The 24589-nt window shown below is 40.8% G+C and overlaps 1 protein-coding gene across 1 annotated transcript in view; it reads left to right on the top strand.

Moving 5' to 3' along the window:
* The window catches only part of cdc73 (cell division cycle 73, Paf1/RNA polymerase II complex component, homolog (S. cerevisiae)), a 330083-nt gene that overhangs the window by 93237 nt on the left and 212257 nt on the right, over nt 1-24589 (top strand). The gene's annotated exons all lie outside the window — the stretch shown is intronic.

Raw genomic sequence — 24589 nt, 5'->3', positions numbered from 1 at the left:
AGATAAAGTCACACATGATTTATACACTGCTTTTTTAACAATGTCATCATTATCTCCTGATTTATTGTCTTTCCTGTTGTATATCTACTTTTAGGGGCCTATTGACTATTCCCACCAGAGCCTTCCTCCCATCATTGTTTCTTTCTTCCACTTTTATGGGTTCTACATCTTCTGATCTGAAGTCATTTCTTGCTATCATACCTATTCCAACTCATAGTAACAAAGCTACCCCATCACCTTTCACTTATTGCCTGTTCTTTCAAAATTAGACATACCCCTGAGTATTTAGTTTCCAACTTCTATCTCTTTGTAACCTTGTCTCCATAATGGCAATAAGCACATATCCCTTCACTAATTTTTATTCCAATTACTCCAGGCATTTGAGTTAAGAGCTATTAATTTTGCCTTTTTAGCACTTTTCCCTTTGACCTGATTCAATGCTATTTTTCTAAATCAGTACACTCTGTCTGTTGGTATGATGACCCAGATAGCTGCCCTGCAACCTTATCCTTTTGCTTCAAAGTCAAAAAAGCAGTCAGAAACAAAAACAAAAGTTGCTGGAAAAGCTCAGCAGGTCTGCCAGCATTTGTGAAGAGAAATCAGAGTTAATGTTTCGAGTCTGGATAACTCAAATTTCACAGATGCTGCCAGACCTGCTAACCTTTTGCAGCAACTTCAGTTTTTGTGATCCTTTTGCTTTGTTAGCTACTGTTTCCCTCTCCCCACCTCACACCCTCTGGTTAGTTACATCATTAATTTTTAAATTTAATTTCTCCTGGCCTCCACCTCATCACAGATATGCTTTGTTCTTCTGTCTCCCTACTACAGGTTTAAAAAATATTTAATACTTTATTTCAGTTCAAATGAAAGGTCATTGACCTCAAATATTAACCCAGGTGCTGCTAGACTTGGGTTTTTCGTGACCTTTTTGATTAAGTAACGAAACAAAACCTTAAGAAAGCCTTAGGTTATCTGTGCTAATATCTCGTTTTGTGATGTGGTCATATATTTTGATTGAAAAAGCCACAAGGAAGGACTTTTGGATGCTTTATCATATTAAAGGTGCTATATTATTAACACTATATTATTGGTCTCTTTATGTGTGGAAGGATGAAAATGCATTAGAAATAGTTTGAGTAAAGTTTACTAGACTGACCTGGAATGTATGCGTGGGGTGATTGCTATCTTGTAAGGACAAATTAGATAGGCTAGGCTTGTATCCGTGGAGTGTAGATAAGGGAAGACATGACTTGATTGAAACGTATAAGCCACTCAAGGATTTTGACAGTGTGGATGTGGAGAAAATGTTTTCTGTTGTGATAAAAATCTCTAGATAGTGGCCACTATTTGAAACTGAGGGAATGCCCATTTAAGACAAAGGGAAAGAGATTTTTTTTCCTTTGGGTGCCAAGAGTCTTTAGAACTTTTCTGCTGTGGTCACTCTTTGAGAGTTAATATTGTGATCTGATGTACACAAAGGACTTGTATTTTGGATGAATGTTTCAATCCGTCTACACACGCTTGGAACATATTACATTTTTATTTGTGTACATGTACTATTTTACAAAGAATGGGGATTTGATTAATGGTTATGATTGAAAACATAAATATTTATATGTACAGTATAAAGACATAGGTGATTATAAGTGATTTGTATTGATGACTTTTGATGATTTGAGTATTTTGTATCCACGTATCAGCACTCTTCTACTTCTGATGAACTGTGGACATTTGATTGATTATTTTCTTTATGGACCTGAGATTGTTCATTGTTTATAATCATAAATCACCAGAAAAGCTGTTGTTCTGTAGAGACTTATTACTGTTGCATTTTTTTTGGAGAATTTCGCTGAATAAGCCTTTTGCCATACATTAGAATCCAGATAAACTTGTCCCCGAGCCAAAGAATAATGGAAGCATAATATTAAAATAATGTAAATTCTCCCTGTATTCTGGTTGAGTACAGAAATAGTGTTAACTATTAAGAATAGAAATGATTTTATTCTTAATGGTTAATACTATTTCTGTACTCCACTGGATTCCTCCTCCTCTCTGGTGACATTATAACTCACTATATTTAGTTCCATCATTGTCTATCTTCAGTCATGACTACCAAACTGAATCCCCAAAACTGAGTTTGCATATGTCGTTCATTCTATTTATTCCTTATACTCTGTTTGTATAAAGAGCCCTTATTCAGGTCCCACATACCACCCTTTTACTATTAACAGGATTCAAGCTACATGGTATAATAAGCAAACTTGTCTTTGAAAGCTTCCAAAAGTACATGAAACATCAATGACCAGCAAACAGCTATTCCCTAGTCCCACATACTGTATTGTATCCGACTTGTGGGTCTCCCAGCAGCAAACATAGGAGAGAAAATACTGGCAGTGCATAAGCCTGGATGTCAGAAATGCAGGAGAAGAAGTTACTGCATGGGTCTGTGAAGTGGGGGAGAGGTTACAGTGATTGGGAAGTGGAGCTAATGACTGAATGAGTTGAGGGGTTTGGGAAGTAGCCATAGCTTGTCGGATATGTGGAACAGTCCACCTTCCGCAGCTACACTGGCACGACCCCCCACCTTTTCCTCCGCTACATCGATGACTGTATCGGCGCTACCTCGTGCTCCCACGAGGAGGTTGAACAGTTCATCCACTTTACTAATACCTTCCACCCCGACCTCAAATTTACCTGGACCGTCTCAGACTCCTCCCTCCCCTTCCTAGACCCCTCCATTTCTATCTCGGGCGACCGACTCAACACAGACATTTACTATAAACCGACCGACTCCCACAGCTACCTAGATTACACCTCCTCCCACCCTGCCCCCTGTAAAAACGCCATCCCATATTCCCAATTCCTTCGCCTCTGCCGCATCTGCTCCCAGGTGGGCCAATTCCAATACCGAACAACCAGATGGCCTCCTCCTTCAAAGACCGCAATTTACCCCCAGACGTGATCGACGATGCAGTCCACTGCATCTCCTCCACTTCCCGCTCCTCCACCCTTGAATCCCGCCCCTCCAATTGCACCAGGACAGAACCCCACTGGTCCTCACCTACCACCCCACCAACCTCCAGATACATCGTATCATCCTTCGTCATTTCCGCCACCTCCAAACAGACCCCACTACCAAGGATATATTTCCCTCCCCTCCCCTATCAGTGTTCCGGAAAGACCACTCCCTCTGCGACTCCCTCATCAGGTCCACATCCCCCACCAACCCAACCTCCACTTCCGGCACCTTCCCCTGCAACTGCAAGAAATGCAAAACTTGCGCCCACACCTCCCCCCTCACTTCCCTCCAAGGCCCCAAGGGATCCTTCCATACCCGTCACAAATTCACCTGCACCTCCACACACGTCATTTACTGCATCTGCTGTGGCCTCCTCTACATTGGGGAGACAGGCCGCCTACTTGCGCAACATTTCAGAGAACACCTTTGGGACACCCGCACAAACCAACCTAATCGCCCTGTGGCTGAACACTTTAACTCCCCCTCCCACTCCGCCAAGGACGTGCAGGTCCTTGGCCTCCTCCATCGCCAGACCATGGCAACACGACACCTGGAGGAAGAGTGCCTCCTCTTCCGCCTAGGAACCCTCCAACCACAAGGGATGAATGCAGATTTCTCCAGTTTCCTCATTTCCCCCACCTTATCTCAGTCCCAAACCTCGGACTCAGCACCGCTTTCTTGACCTGCAATCTTCTTCCCGACCTCTCCGCCCCCACCCCCTCTCCAGCATACCATCCTCATCTTAACCTCCTTCCACCTATCACATTCCCAATGCCCCTCCCCCAAGTCCCTCATCCCTACCTTTTATCTTAGCCTGCTTTGCACACCCTCCTCAGTCCTGAAGAAGGGCTTTCACAACATCTTTCCTATAGCAGGGGGACCAGAATTGCATGCAGTATTCCAAAACTGGCTTGACCAATGGCTTGTACAGCTGCAAGATGACCTCCGAACTCCTATACTCAATACAATGACCTATAAGGCAATCATACCAAACACCACCTTCACTTCCTATCTACCTGTGACTCCACTTTCAAGGAAATAAGAACCTGCACTCCAAGGTCTCAGCGTTAAATGAATAAGTCCTGCCCTGATTTGCCTTTCCAAATGCAACATCTTACATTTATCTAAATTAAACTCCATCTGCTTCACCTCAGCCCATTAGTCCATCTGATCAGGATTCCCGTTTAACTCTGAGGTAACCATCTTTGCTGTCCATTACACCTCCAACTTACTCACCATACCTCCTATGTTCACGTCCAAATCATTTATATAAATGACAAAAGTAGTGGACCCAGTACCGATCCTTGTGGCACACCCACTGGTCACACAAGCCTCCAGTCTGAAAACCAATCCTCCACCCTCTGTCTTCTACTTTTGAGCCAGTTCTGTATGCAAATAGCTAGTTATCCCTCTATTCTGTGTGATCTAGCTTTGCTAGCCAGTCTACCATGAGGAACCTTGTTGAACACCTTTCTGAAGTCCATACAGATCACGTCCACCGCTCTGCCCTCATCAGTTCTCTTTATTATTGCTTCAAAAAACTTAATTGATTTCGTGAGACACAATTTACCACGCACAAAGCCATGTAGATTATCCATAATCAATCCTCGTCCATCCAAAGACAATTAAATCCTGTCCCTCAGGATTCCTTCTAAAACTTGCCCACCACCGATGTCAGGCTCACTGGTCTGTAGTTCCATGGCTTTTCCTTACCACCTTTTTAAAATAGTGACACCATGTTAGCCAACTTCCAGTCTTCAGGCATCTCACCTGTGGCTATTCATGATGGAAATATCTCAGCAAAGGGCCCAGCAATCTCTTCCATATCTCCCACAGAGTTCGAGGGTATACCCGATCAGGCCGGAGGGATTTATCCATCTTTATGCATTTTAAGATGTCCAGCACCGCCTCCTCTGTATTTTTGGATATTTTTCAAGATGTCGCTATTTATTTCCCCACGTTTTCTATTTTCCATAATCTTCTCCACAGTAAACACTGATGCAAAATATTTGTTTCGTATCAACATGGGGTGGCTTTGCTGAACTTTAAGGGGCCCTGTTCTCTCACTAGTTAACATTTTGTCCTTGATGTATTTGTAAAATCCCTTTGGATTTTCCTTAACCCTATTTGTCAAAGATATCTCATGTTGAATTTTTGCCCTCCTGATTTCCTCAAGTATACTCCCACTGCATTTATACCCTTCTAGGTTATTACTCGATTTCTGTTGTCTGCACCTATCATGTGCTTTTTTCTTCTTCTTGATCAAAATCTCAATTTCTGTAGTCATTCAACATTCCCTACACATCCCAGCCTTGCCCTTCACCCTAACAGGAAGATGTAGGGCGATCCCTGAATCTGCGGAATAGTTTTCCGCAGTTTCAGTTACCCGTGGTTTACAATGGCCCGAGCATATTATAGGGAACATTCCAGCATCAGGGACCAGGAGGCTGTCAGGAAGACACATTTCCCATTTAAATGAATGGGTTAGTTTCTATCGGCGGTTTCGAACTTCCGCGGTAGGTCCTGGAACGTAACCCCTGCTCATATGGGGGGAGCTACTGTACTCTTTCAGTTCTGAAGGCTTCCCATTTTCCAGCTGTCTCTTTACTTGTGAACATCCACCTCCAATCAATCTGTGAAAGTTCTTCCTAATACCATCAAATTTGGTCTTCCTCCAATTTGGCACTTAACATTTTAGGTCCAGTCTATCTTTCTCCATCAGTATTTTAAAACCCCGTCCAACACTGCCACCCATCCGCCCCCAACACTGTCCTCTGCCCACCCCCCAACACCGGCCCCCGCCTGCCCCCCAAACCCCGAATAACACTGCCACCAAAACCGCCCCACGTGCCCTGCCTGCCCCCCAAACCCCGTCTAACCCCTCTCCCACCCGCTCCCAACACCGCCCCCCCATCTGCCTCTCCCCCCCCCCCCCCCCCCCCGTCCACCCCCGTCCACCCCCAACACTCAATAGTTTAAATCTTCTGAGCAGTTCTAGCAAATCTGTCTATATGTCTGTTGCTTACATATGCAAATTTAAGTAGCTGCTAAATTTGAAATTGTTGCTTTCTCCATGTGTTATTACTAAGTTGAATAGAGGGATGATGATTGTTGAGAATATAGATGAATTCTTTTGATTCTGCTTACTTGTAAGCCCACATTTTCCATAGGCTCTCCAAATATCTGTAGTAAAATAAAAGGAACCTAGGACACTTAAATACACTCTCTTCCCAGTCAAGATTGAGATTTAATCTTGCATTGGCTGGGCTGACTACTTACCCAGACCAGTGCTTTTAATTTGAAGATATCATTCAGTTTTGAATTCAGATTTTTATTTTGCTAGACCTAAGTGTAGGAACTGGATTATAGTTTATTATGGCCTATCAATGTGTGGAGAGTTATTAAAGGTATTTGGACACCGATAGAGAAAAACATCATTACTACTGTGAAGAGCAGCAAAGGACTGTTTTTAAATTAACAAGTAAAATACAGAATTCTAGAGAGAGCTGATTTTTATTTTGCTCAAAAAGAGGGCAAACCAGGTGGAACATTTGGAGATTTAAGGACAAGGGATCACCAAGGTAGGCCTTAATGATGACAATTATTTTTTAAATACTCTTGCTGCATAGAATGAGCACTGAGCACTGTAAAAAAGCTGCTTGGCAAAGTGGGAATAAGTTGAGATTTAATCTTGTTACATATCTGCCAGAGATAAAGTGCAAGTTGAAAAGACTTGTAAGATGTAACCGAATTCTGCAAGCTACCTTTTCTTTAATTTGGTGTTTTTGTTGCCCACCTTGTAATGTCTAATCTGTATTGATTTTTGGCTAGTTTACTACAATAAAATGTCTTAGCTAAAGGATGAGATTTCATGTTATTTCTGGGAGATTCATATTTCTTTAAAAGCTATCTGCTCATAATATGCAATCATAAGATAATTCATATACTGTATATAAGCATTGATCATTATGAATCCATAGAATGACAAAACAGTTACAATATAGAAAGAGACCATTCAGCCCAAAATTGAGAGATTTATTGTGTAATGCACCTGATCTGCTAATTTAGTTATTCCTGTAAACAAATTGCACAAAACAAACAGTATTCTTGGTTATTGAAAAATGCTGTTTCTCCTTCTACTGCTGAGGATTTCAAAGGTGACTATCTTTGGTGTATTGGGAATCGAGAGTTCAACATGGCAAGAGTCAGTTGAACAAAAATTTAATTTACAAAAATGTTATGAATGCTGTTAATCTACTAATTTACATTAGACCAGAGTGTAGATTATTGGTAGTCTCCATCACCCATCATATAATTGAAAGCCACTGAGGATCAAATTTCTTAATTTTTACTCAGTTGGTAGTTAGAATATTTGTGAAGCTAAATTTCTTTTATGGAAAGTAAAGTATTGTAACTGGAAAATATAATAAGCTTGTTAAATAAAAGCAAAATTCTGTGAATGCTGGAGATCTGAAGTAAGAACAAAATGTTGGAGAATCTCAGCAGGTCTGGCAGCCCCTACAGAGAGAGAAACAAACGTTTTGAGTCCACTGACTACAAACCCTCTTTGAGTTCTGAAGAAGAGTCATTGGATTCAAAGCGTCAGTTTTTCTCCATAGTTGCTGCCAGACCAGTTGAGTTTCAACAACACTTCGTTCTTTGTTCCAAATAATTTTGAAGCAAACCACTTGAAACACAACTGTTATCTGTCATGTATTCAAGCTTCTAGAGTTTACTCTGTTAAAATCAGCATGTAATGCACTCAGATTCCCTTATTGAAGTTCATTAGACCAGTCTTGCCTCTTGATCTTTGGCAAGACTTTAAGTTGATTAAATGGATAAAAATAGAAAATGAGAGTAAACTTGTCAGGCAAGGCATATATCAGATTGTAGGAGCTTTTACAAGTTGAAAAAAAATTAAGAGTAGCTCAAGTAAACATAGGTTCTTTAGAGACAGAGAAAGGGGAAATCATGGGGAACAGAGAAACCGTTAATATTTTGTCTATTATCACAGTAGCTAACACAAATTACATATGAGAATAGAAGTAAACAAGGAAAAATAAGAGTGAGCAACCTGAGATTATTAAATTTTTTCCATGTTTTCTTCTGGTATTAAGGGACTAACTGTTGACAAATCCTCAGCATCTGAGAACTTGCATCCTCGGGTTCTTTTAAAAAAAAAAACCCTGCAGAGGTCATGGATGCACTAGCTTGTTTTCCAAACTTTTCTAGATTTTCAAACAGTCAATTTTTGGAATTTTATGAAGATGTGACTAATGGGTTAGATGAAGGGGAGTTAGGTGTATTATTCTTAGATTTTTAAAATGCATTTGATGAAGTGTCATGTGAAAGGTTAACACTCAAGAAAAGGGCTCATGGAATTGGGGCAAAAACCATCATTGGACAGAAAGAAGAGAGAGGGAGTAATTGAAACAGGAAGGCAGAATATTCTTTGTAGTGTGGATGTGCAGAAGGATCTTGGACTCCATGTACATAGATCCCTGAAAGTTGCCACCCAGGTTGATGGTGCTGTTAAGAAGGCATACGGTGTGTTAGGTTTTATTGGTAGAGGGATTGAGTTCCGGAGCCGTAATGTCATGCTGCAACTATACAAAACACGAGTGTGGCTGCAGTTGGGATATTGTGCACAGTTCTGGTCACCCCATTATAGGAACGATGTGGAAGCATTGGAAAAGGTACATAGCAGATTTACCTGGATGTTGCCTGGTCTGGGGGGAAGGTCTTATGAAGAAAGGCTGAGAGACTTTGGTCTGTTCTCATTGGAAAGAAGAAGGCTAAGAGGGGATTTGATAGAGACATATTAAGATGATCAGAGGATTAGATAGGGTAGACAGTGAAAGTCTTTTCCCTAGGATGATGACGTCAGCTTGTACGAGGGGGCATAGCTACAAATTGAGGGGTGATAGATTTAAGACAGATGTCAGAGGCAGGTTCTTTACTCAGGGTGGTAAGGGTGTGGAATGCCCTCGCCTGCCAATATAGTTAACTCAGCCACATTAGGGAGATTTAAACAATCCTTAGATAAGCACATGATGATGGGATAGTGTAGAGAGATGGGTTTAGATTAGTTCACAGATCGGCGCAACATCGAGGGCTGAAGGGCCTGTTCTGCACTGTTGTTTCATGTTATATGAAGATGGACATTTTCAAGTTTGCAGTAGTGGAGTATTACGGGTATCAGTTCTGGGGTTGTTTCTACTTAGAATCTATAATCATAATTTATTCAGAAAGTTAAGTCATGGAGAGAATTGAGCTGATGATACAAAGATAGATGATGGGAATTAAGACAGCGATAGCTATGATTTTCTTGAATGGAGGAGCAGGCACAAGAAAGTTTGTGGTCTGGTCCTATTCTATGTTCGTGAGATCAATGTACCTGTGTGGTCTCACTGTAGTCAATTTCACTTAGTTTTTGAATAATAGATTAAATCATAATTCTACACATGGAGATCAGCACAGAATTTTGCTGTTTAATCCAGTATTGTGAGTAACACAAAATGAGTATTGGTAGCACAAACTTCCCTGAAGTGTTCTTTTTAATGTAAAATTCTTCAGCAATGTACCTTTTTTCCCTGCTTTTTAAATGAAGTGTTCAGCCATTTTATTTTGCAACTTTTGTAGCAGTTAGTGGCTATCTTTGCGTGCTATGAATTGGTTTATTTAATGGTGTAAATTTAGAAGGCTTTATAATTGGCAAGTTGAGCAAAAGAATGCAGATTCTACTTGACTGCATAACAGTACAGGCCCTTCTGCCCTCCATATTGTGTAAGATCAGGCTAAGCTACATATCCTTTATTATATTATCTTCCAAGATACGTTTAAATGTCCCCAATGTATCTCACTGTACTGGCAGTGCATTCCACACACCCACCACTTTGTGATAAAAAGAACCTACCTCTTGACATCTCCCCAAAACCTTCCTCCAATTATCTTAAAATAGACATTTCCGCCATGGGAAAAAGTCTCTGGCTGTCCACTCTTTCTATGCCTCTCATTATCTTGTGCACCTCTGTCAAGTCACGTCTCATCAATCTTCACTCCAATGAAAAAAGCCCTAGCTCCCTCAACCTTTCTTCATGAGACATACCCTCCAGTCCCGGTAGCACGCTGTTTAAAGCTACCACATCCTTCCTATAATGATGCGACCAGAACTGAACACAATATTCCAAGTATGGTCTAACCAGGCTGTATAGAGCTGCAGCATAACCTCATAGCTCTTAAACTCAATCCCCCTGCTAATGAAAGCTAACACACCATCAGCTCCACCCCCTTCTCTGACCTATCTACCTTCACCCCTGCCTTGATCTACCTATTGCATTCTCAGCTATCTTCCTCCTGTACTCTTTTCTCTCTCTTCCCCCCCCCCCACGCATTTATCTCTCCGCCGCCTTGGGCCACTCCTCATTCCTGATGAAGAGCTTATACTCAAAACATTGATCCTCAGATGCTGCCTGACCAGCTGTACTTACCCAATACCACACTCTTCAACTCTGAACTCCAACATCTGCAGTCCTCACTTTCTCCTATGAACTTGGGTGGCAACTTTGAGAGATTAGATTAGATTACATTATAGATTTTCTCCAGCGTGGAAACGGGCCCTTTGGCCAAACAAGTACACACTGACCCTCCGAAGAGTAACCCACCCAGGCCCATTTCCCTCTCACTAATGCACCTAATACTATGGGCAATTCAGCATGGCCAATTCACCTGACCTTCACATCTTTGGACTGTGGGAGGAAACTGGAGCACCTGGATTGAAACCCGCGCACACATGGGGAGAATGTGCAGACTCCACGCAGACAGTCGCCCGAGGCTGGGTCTGTGGACATAGTCATAGAACATTATAGCGCAGTACAGGCCTTCAGATCTCAATGTTGCACCAACCTTTGAAATTAATCTGATGCCCATTAGTATCCATATATATGTCCTTAATGTCGGCAGTCTTCTACTATTGCGGGCATGGACCTCAAGATCCCTCTGTTGCTCCACATTGCCAAGAATCCTGCCTTTAACCCTGTGTTCTGCATTCAAGTTCAATCTTCCAAAGTGAATCACTTCACGTTTTTCTGGGTTGAACTTCATCTGCCAATGATCAGCCGAGTTCTGCATCCTGTCAATGTCCCGTTGCAACCTACAACAACCCTCCACACTATCCACAATTCCACCAACCTTTGTGTCATCGGCAAACTTACTAACCCACCCTTGCACTTCCTCATCCAAGTCGTGTATAAAAATCACAAAGAGCAGAGGTCCCACAACAGAGCCCTGCGGAACATCACTGGTCACTGAGCTCCAGACTGAATACCTTCCATCTACCACCACCCTCTGTCTTCTGTGGGCCAGCCAATTCTGTATCCAGACAACAAGATTTCCCTGTATCCTATGGCTCCTTACTTTCTGAATGAACCTACCATGGGGAACCTTATCAAATGCCTTGCTAAAATCTATATACACCACATCCACTGCTCTATCTTCATCAATATGTTTTGTCACATCCTCAAAGAATTCAGTAAGCCTTCTGAGGCATGACCTGCCCCCCCCTCAAAGCCATGCTGACCATCTCTAATCAAACTGGTTTTCCAAGTAATCGTAAATCCTGTCTCTCAGAATCCTCTCCAATTCTTTGTTCACCACCGAAATAAGAGTAACTGGCCTGAAATTCCTAGGATTATCCCTATTGCCTTTCTTGAACAAGGGAATAACACTTTCCACCCTTCAATCATCTGGCACTACTCCAGTGGACAGTAAAGTTGCAAAGATCATTCGCAAAGGCGCAGCACGCTCTTCCCTTGCTTCCTATCATAATCTCAGGTATGTCCTGTCTGGCCCAGATAGATTTGTCTATCATTATGTACTTCAAACTTTTCAGCACATCCTCCTTAACATCAACCTGTTTGACCATATCAGTCTGTTTCATGCTGCCCTCAGAAATGTCAATGTTGGTCTTACTAGTGAATATTGAAATAAAGTATTCATTAAAGACCTCCCCAACATCCTCCAACTCCAGGCCCAAGTTCCCTCCATAATCCCTGATTGGCCTTACTCTCACTCTGGCCATCCTCTTGTTCCTCACCTAACTATATAATGCATTTGGGTTTTCCTTAATCCTTCCTGTTAAAGCTTTTTCATGCCCCCTTCTAGCTCTCCTACGTCCATTCTTCAGTTCCTTCCTGGCTACCTTGTAAGTCTCTAAAGCCCTGTTGGATCCTTGCCACCTCAGCCTTAAGGAAGCTTCCTTGTTCCTCTTGACTAGATGCCTTTTGGTAGATTTACTTCAAATGTTCATCTTTCTGCTGTAACTCAATTAATGTATCTGAGTAAAAGGTGCCTGCTTTGTTATCTATTTCCTCCTGGTTTGTGTCAACCAATTGATCAAACGGGGTCTTCCGCTTAAACTTCCTTATCTGTACTGTTTGATCTCTCCTGTTTCAACTGGTAACTTTGTGACCTCGCTACCACAGAATCAGGAAAAATCCAAGGATATGTGTCCTGCAATCGTTCAGTTGTCTGAGTTTTCACTGACTTTTCAACCACAGAAGGCAGCACTCCTACCTGAATACCAGCTATATTGTTAGCGAGAACAAATTGTATTTCTGGAGCTGAGAGTTTATCCAGTACTCCTACCACGACTTCGCCATTCTTCACTGGACACTGTAACCTCACTCTACATAATTGAATGTTTCTTGTCTCAGCTTGAATTCTTGTCTCACAATTACTAGCACCTTTTCTGGCAGTAATCCTTCAGAGGTATATATCTCCTCATCTTTCAACATCACATATTGAGAGGATCCTGGATCTCTTAATATTGAAATCTCTTTACCTGCTGCTCCTGGCCTATGTGTGTAAACTCTTCCTTCACAGGTATGTGGCTTAAGAAGATCTGGCACTTGCTCCTTAACAAACCTCCGACCAGATTGTACATTCTGATGTAGCTTTCTCGTCTCCATTGTGCTTTCTGTTACTACTCCAACAAAATTCACTGGCTTATCCTGTTTTCCTACATATAGCTTTTCCTAAGCAGGCAACACTGATTTTTTGTCATCTGCTTTATTCCAGTGAAAACATTGGAGCTTTTTAACTTTTCTTTTTCCTTCAAGGGTTTCCTTTTCACCCTGTGGTAAGTTATCCTTACGATCTTCACCGAGATCAACCTTTCCTTTTCCATGCGAGAATTTTCCTTTTCCCTAATTTCTATCCCTCACAGATTGAAATCGATTTTGGAAACCAAGCTTTGATTTATGGATCAACTCATAATCATCAGCCATTTCAGCTGCTTATCTTGCCATTTTAACTCTCTGCCCTTCCACATGAAGTGAATTTTCAAACTTTTTCAAAATAATTGTCTCTCTAACAGCATCATAGGTTTGCTCTATTTTTAGTGCCCTTATCCACCTATCAAAATTACTTTGTTTGATTCTTTCAAATTCAGTGTAGATTTGACCAGGGTCCCTCCTTAGATTCCGGATCTGTTGTCTGTAGGCTTCTGGCACAAGCTCATATGCACTTAAGATGGATTTCTTCACTTCCTCATATATCCCAGATACCTCCTCTGATAATGATCAAATACCTCACTAGCTCTACTTACAACCTTTGTTGGATCAACAAAACCCATATGGTCACTGGCCACTGTGTTTGTTTAGCCACCTTTTCTAAATGAGATGGCAAAGGTTTCCACATCCTTCTCATCAAATTTAGGTAATGCTTGAATATATTTGAACAGTTTCTCACCAGGCCTTTGGCTACCATGGGTTTGTTCATCCTCACTAAGCATACTTTCGGCCTTCATCTCCATCTTTTTAAGCTGACTTTCATGTCTAAGTGCCAATTTCTGAAGTTCAAACTCCCTATCTTTCTTCCTTTCCTCTCTCCTTTTCTCTCTCTCCGCCTCTCTCTTTCCTCTACTTTCAATCATAATTCAAACTGTTCCCTTTGTGTTGCTCTTTTGCCTTTAACTGAAGCTGATTCATTTTCAGTTGAGTTTTAGCCATCTCTAAAGATTCTGTTGGCATTTCCAGCAAATTTAAATGCTGAGGTATTAGTGTAATTATCTCACATTTCCTCAGAAAAGGACGCAGCTCTAACCCCAGCTTGTCTGTTAATTCCAGCAGTTGGTCTTAATCACCTTTTGCAAAGTCCCCAAAGTCGTTTCTTCCACCCTTAGAAAACTCTTGGTGACTGAAAGAAACATTACTAACCCAAGCGCTGTTTAAACCAAACAAAAGATATTGACACCTACCACTCTCTGCCTGCAAGTCCAACAACCCTAATCCCAATTTGGAACTACAGACCAAATCCTGAAACAAATCTTTTCCAGTTCAATTTATGATTTTGACACTAATTGATCTCCCTGTTAAGTCCTTGATCAGTCTCTACTCCACAGACAATGTTTTTACTGTTAATATGCCTAAAAGAAATCTTTGGATTCTCTTTTGTTTTTAATCAATCTGTTTGGAGATGTTGTGACATACCTCGAGGGCAGGCAGGCTTTGAGGTGGTGATAGTTCTACTACAGCATAAGACCCTTAGATATCTTAGCTACCAATCTATTTTCATACCATCTCATCGACCTTATTTCCAGTTTGCTTATCCTGTGTGTTTTTATAGAACCTGAATCTTGCATGTTTTTCCAATTGACATCTACCATATATCTCCTTTGCTTTCTCATCGTCCTCTTTTACTCCTTCTCATCCAGCGAACTCCAGTTTTGGTTCATGTCTGTTTACCCTTGTGGCAGTGTGTGCAGACAATATGTGAACGACTAATTTTTTTTGAAGAGTCATTTATTGCTCCATTGCATTTTTGCCTACTGGATTTGGACTCTAATGTGCCCTACGGCAATGGATGAAACAATAGCACAACATATCCATAGGAACGTGAATAGGCCATTCAGCCCATCAAGTCAGTCCTGCCATTCAGTATGATCATGGCTGATTGAATACTTCAATGTCTTTTACCCACCCCATAACCATGTACACCATTGGTATTCAGGAATCTATCAATCTCTACTTTAAAATAATCAAGACTGAGCTTCCACAGCCCTCTGTGGTAAAGATTGCCACTGAGTAAAACATCTCTAACCTATGTCGCATCCCTCTGTTTTAAACTACCTGGTTCTAGACTCCCAACCATGGGAATCATTTTACCTGTACCTACCCTGTCCATCCTTTTAAGTAATTTGGAAGTTTCAGTGAGATCACCTTTCATTCTTTGAAACTCTGGATAATACAGGCCCAGTTTGCCCAATCGCGCCTCACAGGACATCATCACCATCCTCTGAACAGTTCTGGTGGACCTTTGTTGCACTTCCTCTGTGTCAGTATTTCCTGCGGTAATATGGTGTGGTCTAACCAAGCTAGAGTACAACTGAAGCAAGACTTCATTACTCCTATAGTCAGTTCCTCTTGCAATGATGACTAATATTCCTAATACCTTGCTGCACCTACGTGTTAGCCTTCAGTGATTTATTAACAAGGATGCCTAAGTCCCTTCATAAATCTACACTTTTCAACTCTTCCCATTTAAGAAATACTCTGCGAGTCTGTTCCTCTTACCAAAGTAAATAGTCTCTCACTTTTCCACATTAAATTGCCATGTTCTTCCCAATTCTCTAAGTCAGTCCAAATGTTCTTGAAGTTGCTTTACATCTTCCTCAAAAGACATTCCTGCTTAGATTGTGTCATCTGCACGTTTGGAAGTATTGTATTTGGTTCCCATGTCTAAATCATTAGTATATTTCCTGAATTGGTGGTGCTTAAGCACTGATCCTTCCAGTACACAACTAGTCACAGTCAAGAATTACCCATTCATTCCTACTTTGCTTTTTGCTTGTTAACTAATCATTTATCTATGCTAGTAAATTATCTCCTTTCCCATGTCTGTTAATTTTTCGAGCCATCTGCTGTAGATCTTTATCAAAAGCCTTCTGAAAAGCAAAGTATATTACATCCATTGGCTCTTCTTTATTAGTAAAATCTTTTTAAAAAAAACTCCAGGTTTGTGAAGCACTGTTTCCTATCTCACAATCTATGCTGTGTATGCCTAATCAGTACATAATGTTCCAAGTTTCAATTGATTGCATCCTTTGCAATAGATTCTAAAATTTTCTTTTTCCTGTTTTCTCTCTTGCTCCCTTCTAGTAGGGTGACATTTGCTACATTCTATTCCACAAGAATCATTCCAAAATCTATAGAATTTTGGAAGATAGTATGAACTATCTCAGATACCACCTCCAACTCTCTAGGATGCAAACTGTTAGATTCTGGGTATTTGTCAAATTTCTACCCTGTTATTCTCTCCAGTGCAATCTTAGTAATTTTCTTCAACTCCTCTTTCTCCCTAGTCATTTGAACCTGTAGTTCTGGGCGCTTTCTAACATCATTAAAAGCAGACATAAATTAATCGTTTGGCTTCTCTGCCATTTCTTTCTCCTTAAATATACGTTCTCATGACCCATTCCGTAATGGACCCACAATCGTTTCATCCAAAAATTTCCTTTTCTTTTAACAGTCTGTTTTTATGTTTTTAGCAAGATTGCATTAGTATTCTTTTCTCCTTTTTCTTTTCAAGTTCTTATGGTTTCATTTATACTTGCTTACCATCTGAGTGTCTTCAGCAGAAAGACTGATAAAAATACCACAAGTAATGTCCCCTGAGATCCATATCCAAGTAGTGTTTTCAACAGTTTGGCAGTTGTCAAAGAATTTAGCATGAATTCTCCTTTGTTCCTCCCAGATTTCAGTCTGATGGCAGCACTGAATTTTGCTGACATTTTTACATGCAGCAAATGTTTAAAGTGGTAAGTTCAGAGCTTAACGCAGGTGGTTAGATTAGTGTATTGTTGCATGGGAGGATTTCAGCTAAGAGTTTATCTATTAATTGAGAAGTTTAATGGATTAAGTATTATACCCAGCACTAAATTCATGACACTAAATCGCAATACCCATTGAACTCTCAATCTCTTCATTTATTGGCAGCAAACAAATCTCAAGCCTGTTTCCACAGTCAAAAAGCACATAGAGTTGTTGGAACAGATGTAATTTTATAAGTTGAATCCTTCTGACAGGCTTGTGGGATTTGATGGTATTACTTGGAATGTCCTTCTGCAGAATCTTTGTACCGTGTGGCATTTAGAGAAGTTGTCCAACCAGATCAAGTTGTATGGATATTTAGATTGAAAATGAGTTTGAAATTCATGGATTTTCGTACACCTGTGTCTCCAAGTGTAAATACCCAGCTGTAGTTTTAAAATACAGGAACAAACAAGAAAATAATCTAATATTGGTGTCTTTTGAAGATGTGTTCTCGAGACTTAATTTCACTTCTGTTCCCTTGGTATGTTGTGACTTGAGACTTTAGTTGTCAAGTATATTAAGTGAGGGAAGGGGAAGCTTTGTATAACTTTGGCTCTGCCTTCCTTGAGTCCATGTTTGCAAATCAGGGTCAGATAAGAGTGCAAATATCGGCTGTTTTGTTTCTTTTTCTTCTTTCTTGCCCTGGATTTGTGCTATATGTATGTTGACTTTGTCTTTTTGTGCACCTGGCATGCCAAGTAAATACAGTGTCCAGTGAGCTTTCTATTCTATACTTCCTTTCCAAGATGTTTACTACTTACTAGCATATTGCCTGTGTTGTCTGTATTGTGAAAAGGCTTTCTGCAATCACACCAGTCTTTTTGTCTCAAAAAATAATTAAGGGATGAAGTTGCAGGGATCCTCCATATACAAAATTTAAAACCACTGTTCCTAGATCAGTGGTGCTGAAGTCAATTGGGGAAATCCATTGATATTGAGTCAGAATTTGACCGCACAGGATCAAGCACCTATTGACAGTAATCTGTTTTCGAGCATTTGGCATTTCAAGTGTTCATCCAAATACCTTTTAAAATTTCAGTGGTTCTCATCTGTACTAACCTATGAGTTCAAGATGCTCCTCACCCTTTGTGTAAAAATAAATTCTCTAAATCCCCTGTAAACCTCCTGTCCCCGAAGTTAAACCTAAGGCCCCTGGTAAATAATCCCCCAACTAAGTTTATTCCTATTGACCCTGGATATACCCCTCAGCCTTTTCTGCTCCAACAAAAACAGCCCTAGCCTATGCAGTCTTTTCGTAGTTCACACACTCTAGCCTGGCAGCGTTTTGGTACATCCCCTCAGAATCCTCTCCATTGCACCGTGGCACAGTGGTTAACACTGCTGCCTCACAGCTCCAGAGACCTGGGTTCAATTCCCGCCTCAGGCGACTGACTGACTGACTGTGTGGAGTTTGCGCATTCTCCCCGTGTTTGCGTGGGTTTCCTCCAGGTGCTCCGGTTTCCTCCCACAGTCCAAAAATGTGCAGGTTGGGCGAATTGGCCATGCTAAATTGTCCGTAGTATTAGGTGCAAGGGTAAATGTAGGGGAATGGGTCTGGGTGGGTGCGCTTCGGTGGGTCGGTGTGGACATGTTGGGCCAAAGGGCCTGTTTCCACACTAAGTAATCTGATCTAATCTAATCTAATCCTTCCTATAGTGTGATGATCAGAACTGCACAGTGTTCCAATGAGCTATACAGCTCCATTATAACTCCGAGCTGTTGTATTCATTGCCTTGACTAATAAGTGCAAGTATCCCATATGCCACCTTTATGACTTTTTATACCTGTTCTATTGCTTATGAGAATCACACCAAGGTTATTCTTATCCTACCATTCATCATGAGAGGGTGGTGGTGGAAGGTTGCTTTTCAGATTGGAGGCCTGTGACTTGTGTGCCACAAGGATTGGTGCTGGGTCCACTGATTTTCATCATTTACATTAATGATTTGGATGTGAACCTAGGAGGTAAGTTTGCAGAAGAGATTGAAATTGAAGGTCTAGTGGACTGCGAAGAAGGTTACCTCAGAGTACAATGGGATCTTGATTAGATGGGCCACTGGGCTGAGGAGTGACAGATGGAGTTTGATTTCGATAAATGTGAGGTGTTGCATTTTGGAAAGGCAAATCAGGACAGGAATTTTACATTTAATGATGAGGTCCTGGGGAGTATTGATGAACAAAGAGACCTTGGAATCGCAGGTCGATAGGGAATGAAGACGGTGTTTGGTATGCTTGCTTTTATTAGTCAATTCATGGAGTATAGGAGTTGGGAAGTCTTATTGCAGCTGTACAGGACATTGGTTAGGCCACTATTGGAATGCTGAGTGCAGATCTGGTCTCCATGTTATAAGAAGGATGTTGTGAAACTTGAAAGAATTCAGAAAACATTTACAAGGGTGTCACCAGGATTGGAGGGTTTGAGCTATCAGGAGAGTCTGAATTGGCTGGGGCTTTATTCCTTGGAGCTGAGGGATGACCGTATAGACGTTTATAAAATCATGAGGGGCATGGATAGGGTAAATAGACAAGGTATTTTCCCCAGGGTGTGGGAGTCCAGAACTAGAGTACATAGATTTAAGGTGAGATGCTAAAGATTTAAAAGGGACCTTAGGGGCAACTTTCTCAAGCAGAGGATGGTGTGTATATGGAATGAGCTGCCAGGGGAAGTGGTGGAAGCTGGTACAATTACAACATTTAAAATGAGTATATGAAAAGGAAGGGTTTGGAGGGAGATGACCCAAATGCTGGCAATTGGGACTAAATTAATTCGGGAAATCTAGTCAGCGTGGATGAGTTGGACTGAAGGATCTGTTTCTGTGCTATATATCTTTATGATTCTTTGTGCTCCCTTGCCTTGCTTGCCCTACCAAATTGCAATAGTTCATACTGTTCAGAATTAAACTCCATCTAGCACTGTACTGCCCTGTGTCAGCATCTTCCTATAGACTTAAAATTTTCCATCTTGCTCTGTACCCAACAACAATTTTCATGCCGTCTTCAAGCTTAGTGAAATAAACATCCAATATTAATATCTAAATCGTAAATGCATGCTATAAACAGCAGGTGACCTCGCACAAACACAGCAGTATGCCACTGAATAAAGGCTTATAATCACAAAAGCTACCTTAAGCCAGCACATTCTGCCTCCTATCATAAGACCATTTTTGATCCCATTTATCAAATTTACCAAATGATCCCAAGGGTGCTTCCTTCTTGACCAGTCTGCTATATATAGAATCATAGAATCCTAGAATCCCTACAGTGTGGAAACAGGCCCTTCGGCCCAAGTCCACACCGATTCTCTGAAGAGTAACCCATCCAGACATTTTCCCTGACCCTATTATTATAATTTATCCCTGAACACAGGGCAATTTAGCACAGCCAGTTCAACATGCTATGCAACACCTTGTCAAAAACCTTACTGGGTTCATGTAGGAGAAAGTGAGGACTGCAGATGCTGGAGATCAGAGTCGAAAGTGTGGTGCTGGAAAAGCACAGCAGGTCAGGCAGCATCTGAGGAGCAGGAGTATTGATGTTTCGGGCATATGCCCTTCAATAGTAGATCACGTTAACTGAATGCTCTTGTCACCTCCTTGAAAAATTCAATCAAGTTTGTTAGACCTAATGTCCCAATGGGAGGATAAGCTACCTTAAACCAGCTGATGTGGAGGTGCCGGGTTTGGACAAAGTCAAAAATCACACATGGGAATGCATGGACAGCATAAAAGCACAAGAAAAAAAAACATACAGTATTCTGAAGATCAGTGGGAAGTCAGAAAATTGGAAAACCTTTAAATATCAACAGAAGGTAACTAAAAAGTGAAGGAGGGATTCGTGGGAGGGGAGGGAGAGTAAACTAGCTAGTAATATAAGATTTCAAGTTTTTAAAAATATATATTAAAACATAAGAGGCAAAAGTGGACATTGGATCACTGAGGATTGAGGCTAGAAAAGTAGTTTTGGGGAACAAAGAAATGGCAGAGGAACTAAGCAGATACCTTGCATTAGTTTTCACAATGGAAGACACCAGCTGAGCAAAGTGTCAGGACAGAGGTAAAAGTGGTGGCCATCACTATGGAGAAGGTTCTGTGGAAGACAAAAGGTCTCAAGGTGGATAAATCACCTGGATCAGACGGACTACACCCAGGGTTCTGAACGCAATAGCTGAGGAGATAGTAGTGTTATGTCACCCTCCTGCTTAACTTGAACCAGCAACATAGAAAAGATTTTTCCTGTGCAGTAATCTGAAAATTCAAGAGGCCATGAACTATTTAGAGTAAAAATTAACAATTTTATTTCTTAAAGTATAACAGAGAATAAAGTAGCAACTATTTATAACTCCTTCCTCTAACCTATCTTTTACTTTCCCTTCTATAATACTAGTCCGATAAAATCCCCGATCAAGATTTTACTGAAAAATTCAAATTTTAAAACCAGCCAGTGGTCGAATCTTCTCTTTATATCTTCCCCTGTAGATTTGCTCTCCAGGTCGGTGTTATGTTTTTTTCTGTGCAAACTCCTTCCCTAGACAGGTACCTCTCGGAGAGTTCTGACTAGCAGCCTACATCTGTTGGTCTTTTTGGCAGTTATCTCCCAACTGTTCAATTTTTCCCAGTCTTATACCTCCAAAGCATTGGATTGTGTCATTGGCTTTTAAATTGTCAGTAGACTAAATTCAAACTGATTGGAGTTTTGCATTTTTTTTTAGGTATAATTTAAACTGATTGGGCTAATTCAAATTTGTTTTTGTCTCCAGGCAGCCAGCTACACTAGCCGCTGGACCAAAAGGTTACATTATATCTTGTTCAGAACACTGGTGCTGTCAGATAGTTCTGCTAGCTTTTAACTTTCTTAAAGGTACAGTACACCCACATCTTCATAACAGTAGAGGTATTGATGGTGACCTTTCAGAAATTACTGGAGGCAGAGAACATCCTAGAAGACTGAAAAATGGCTAATGTGACATGACTGTTTAAGAAGGGAGGGAGGCAGAAGACAGGAAACTATGTTTTGGTTAGCCTGACCTCTGTTGTTTTTAGAGTTTTAGACCTCGGTAAGATGTTAGAGTTCATTATAATGGAGAAGATTAATGGAAATGCACGTTAAAATAGGGCAGAATCAAAACGTCTTTAAGGGGAGATCATGCCTAATGAGTCTGTTAGAATTCTTTGAGCAGATAACGAGTGAGTTAGACAGTAGATAGCCGGTGGACATGATCTATTTGGATTTCCAACAGACCTTTGACATGTTGCCAGGCAGGGTTCTGTTAAATAAGATAAGAACCCATGTTGTTAGGGGTAAGGTACTGGCATTGATAGGTCTTTGGCTGACTGGCAGAAGGCAGAGAGTGGAGATAAAGGGGTCTTTTACAGATGGTAATTGGTAACTAGTGGAGTTCCACAACTATTCATGTTATACATTAATAATCTGAACAAAGGAACTGAGAACATTGGTGCTACATTTACAGATGACACAAACCGGTGGAAGGGCAGGTGGTGTTGAGGTGGTGTGGAGGCTGAAGAAAGACATGGACAGGCTGGGAGAATGGGCAAAGAAGTGGTAGATGGACTACAATGTGGGAAAGTTTGAGGTTATGCACCTCATTAGGAAGTGTAGAGGTGTATTTTTTTAAATGGGGAAAGAATTTGGAAATCTGAAACATGAAGGGACTTGGCAGTACTAATTCGGGATTCTCTTAATGTTAACGCGCAGGCTCAGTTGGCAGTTAGGAAGGCAAATGCAATATTAACATTTCTTTCAAGAGGTCTAGAATACAAGAGCAGAGATCTACCGCTGAGGTTGTATAAAGCCCTGGTCAGACTGCATTTGGAATGTTGAGAGTAATTAACATTGGGTTGTTAATCTGTGGAATTCATTGCTGCAGAAGACTTTGGAGGCCAAGTATTTGAGTGTATTTAAAACAGCGATAAGTAAGTTCCTGATTTGTAAGGGATCAAGAGATATGGTGAGAAGGCAGAGAATGTGGTTGAGAAGTATATCAACCATGATTGAATGGTGGAGCAGACTCAATGTACCAAATGCCCTAATTCTGCTCCAATGTCTTTTGATCTTATGGTCCTATTCCCTGACAAAGCCATGCTGACTCTTTTCAGTCTAATCTGTGCTTCTCGAAGTGGAGATAAATTTGGTCTCTGAACTTAATCCCAAAAGCTTCCCCACCACTGATGATAGGAAACAATAGGCAAGTGAGTCTGTTTTATCACTACCAACATGTTTCAATAATTACCTGTTTCTCGCATTTTCTGGCACCTTTCGTGTATTGAGGGGATTTGTAAATTAATGTCAAGGCCCTTTGTCTCCCACAACAGCCTTGGATACATCTAATTTTAAAGCCAGTAAAACCTGCTTCTCTTCAATACTAATTGATTTAAATATCTAATGCCTACATTGTTATTCTTGATAGATTCCCACTTTGGTCCCTAATGAGCCTGCTCTTTTCCTGATTATTGTCTTGCCTTTAATGCACTTATAAAATGCCATTGAGTTATTCATTATTTTACTTGCTAGTATTTCTTCATGCCCCCTCTTCACTTCCCTCATTTCTATTTTTTACGTAACCCTCTGCACTTCCTATCTTCTGCTAGGGCTGCAACTGTTTTTAATCCTCTATCCACCATAAGTTTCCTTTTTTTGTCTTATCTAATGCTGTACATCCTTCAACCTTCAGGGTGCCCCGGCTTGTTTGTCTTCTCTCCCCAACCCCTACCTTTTGTAGGGAATTTGAGCTTTATATACTCATCATTTCCTCCCAGTGCTCTGATGTAGCAAGTGCTCACGGTCCACTATAACCAAATCCTGTCTCATCATAGTTAACCCCCTGCTCCCCTCCCACCCGCCAAATTGAAAACATTTATTTCTGGTTCAACTTTATTTTCCCCATAATTATAAGACATAAGAGCAGAAACAGGCAATTTGGACCATCGACTCCACCATTCTGACAATCATCAATTCCATTTTCCTACCTTTTTCACCATAATTCTTCATTTCCTTATTGATTAAAAAATCTGATTATTTCAGCCTTGAATATATCCAGCCTCAACAACCCTCTGCAGTAAAAGAATTCCACAAGTTCACCACCCTCTGAGAAAGAAAAATTCTTCTCGTGTCCTAACTGGGCGACTCCTTACTCTGAAATTATGCCCTTTGGTCTGAGTGTCGCATCACAAGGGGCAACAACGTCTCCATATCTATCCTGCCAAGCCCCCTGAGAATCTTGAATGTTTCAATCAGGACTCTTGTCATTCTCCTAAAGTCCCTTGAGTGCCTTAATGAGTAAATACCTTAAATCTTTTTTTATTGTTCAGATGATGAAAATTCTCCCTACTGATACTTCTACCATTCACCCCACGTTCTTCCCAAAACTTAGATCCAGCTTCATCCTTTCTTGTAAGACTTTGTGTGCTTAAAAATGGATCTGTGCTCATTTAAAAAATTCTGCCTTCTCTAAATCTTTCTTACTTTGTACCTAATATTGGAAAAGTTGAAATCACTTGTTATTTTTACTCATCACTGAAATTTATATTTCAGCACAGACTAGGAGTTCACAGTTGATATAACTTAGTGCCATGACATTTGTTTAGCCACCAGAAAGAAAGCTATAGATAAAACAAACCTGTCTTGATGGTTTTCTTAATAAGGTTTTCTTTCTTCAGCTTAATTGTGGTCTAGGTTAGTTTAC

This window comes from Chiloscyllium plagiosum, unplaced genomic scaffold (genome assembly GCF_037043375.1).
Source record: "Chiloscyllium plagiosum isolate Xiang-an unplaced genomic scaffold, Cpla_swu_hap1 HiC_scaffold_9, whole genome shotgun sequence".
NCBI lineage: Eukaryota > Metazoa > Chordata > Chondrichthyes > Orectolobiformes > Hemiscylliidae > Chiloscyllium > Chiloscyllium plagiosum.
The sequence above is the reverse complement of the archived record's forward strand: the minus strand, read 5'-3'. Positions and strand labels throughout refer to the sequence as shown.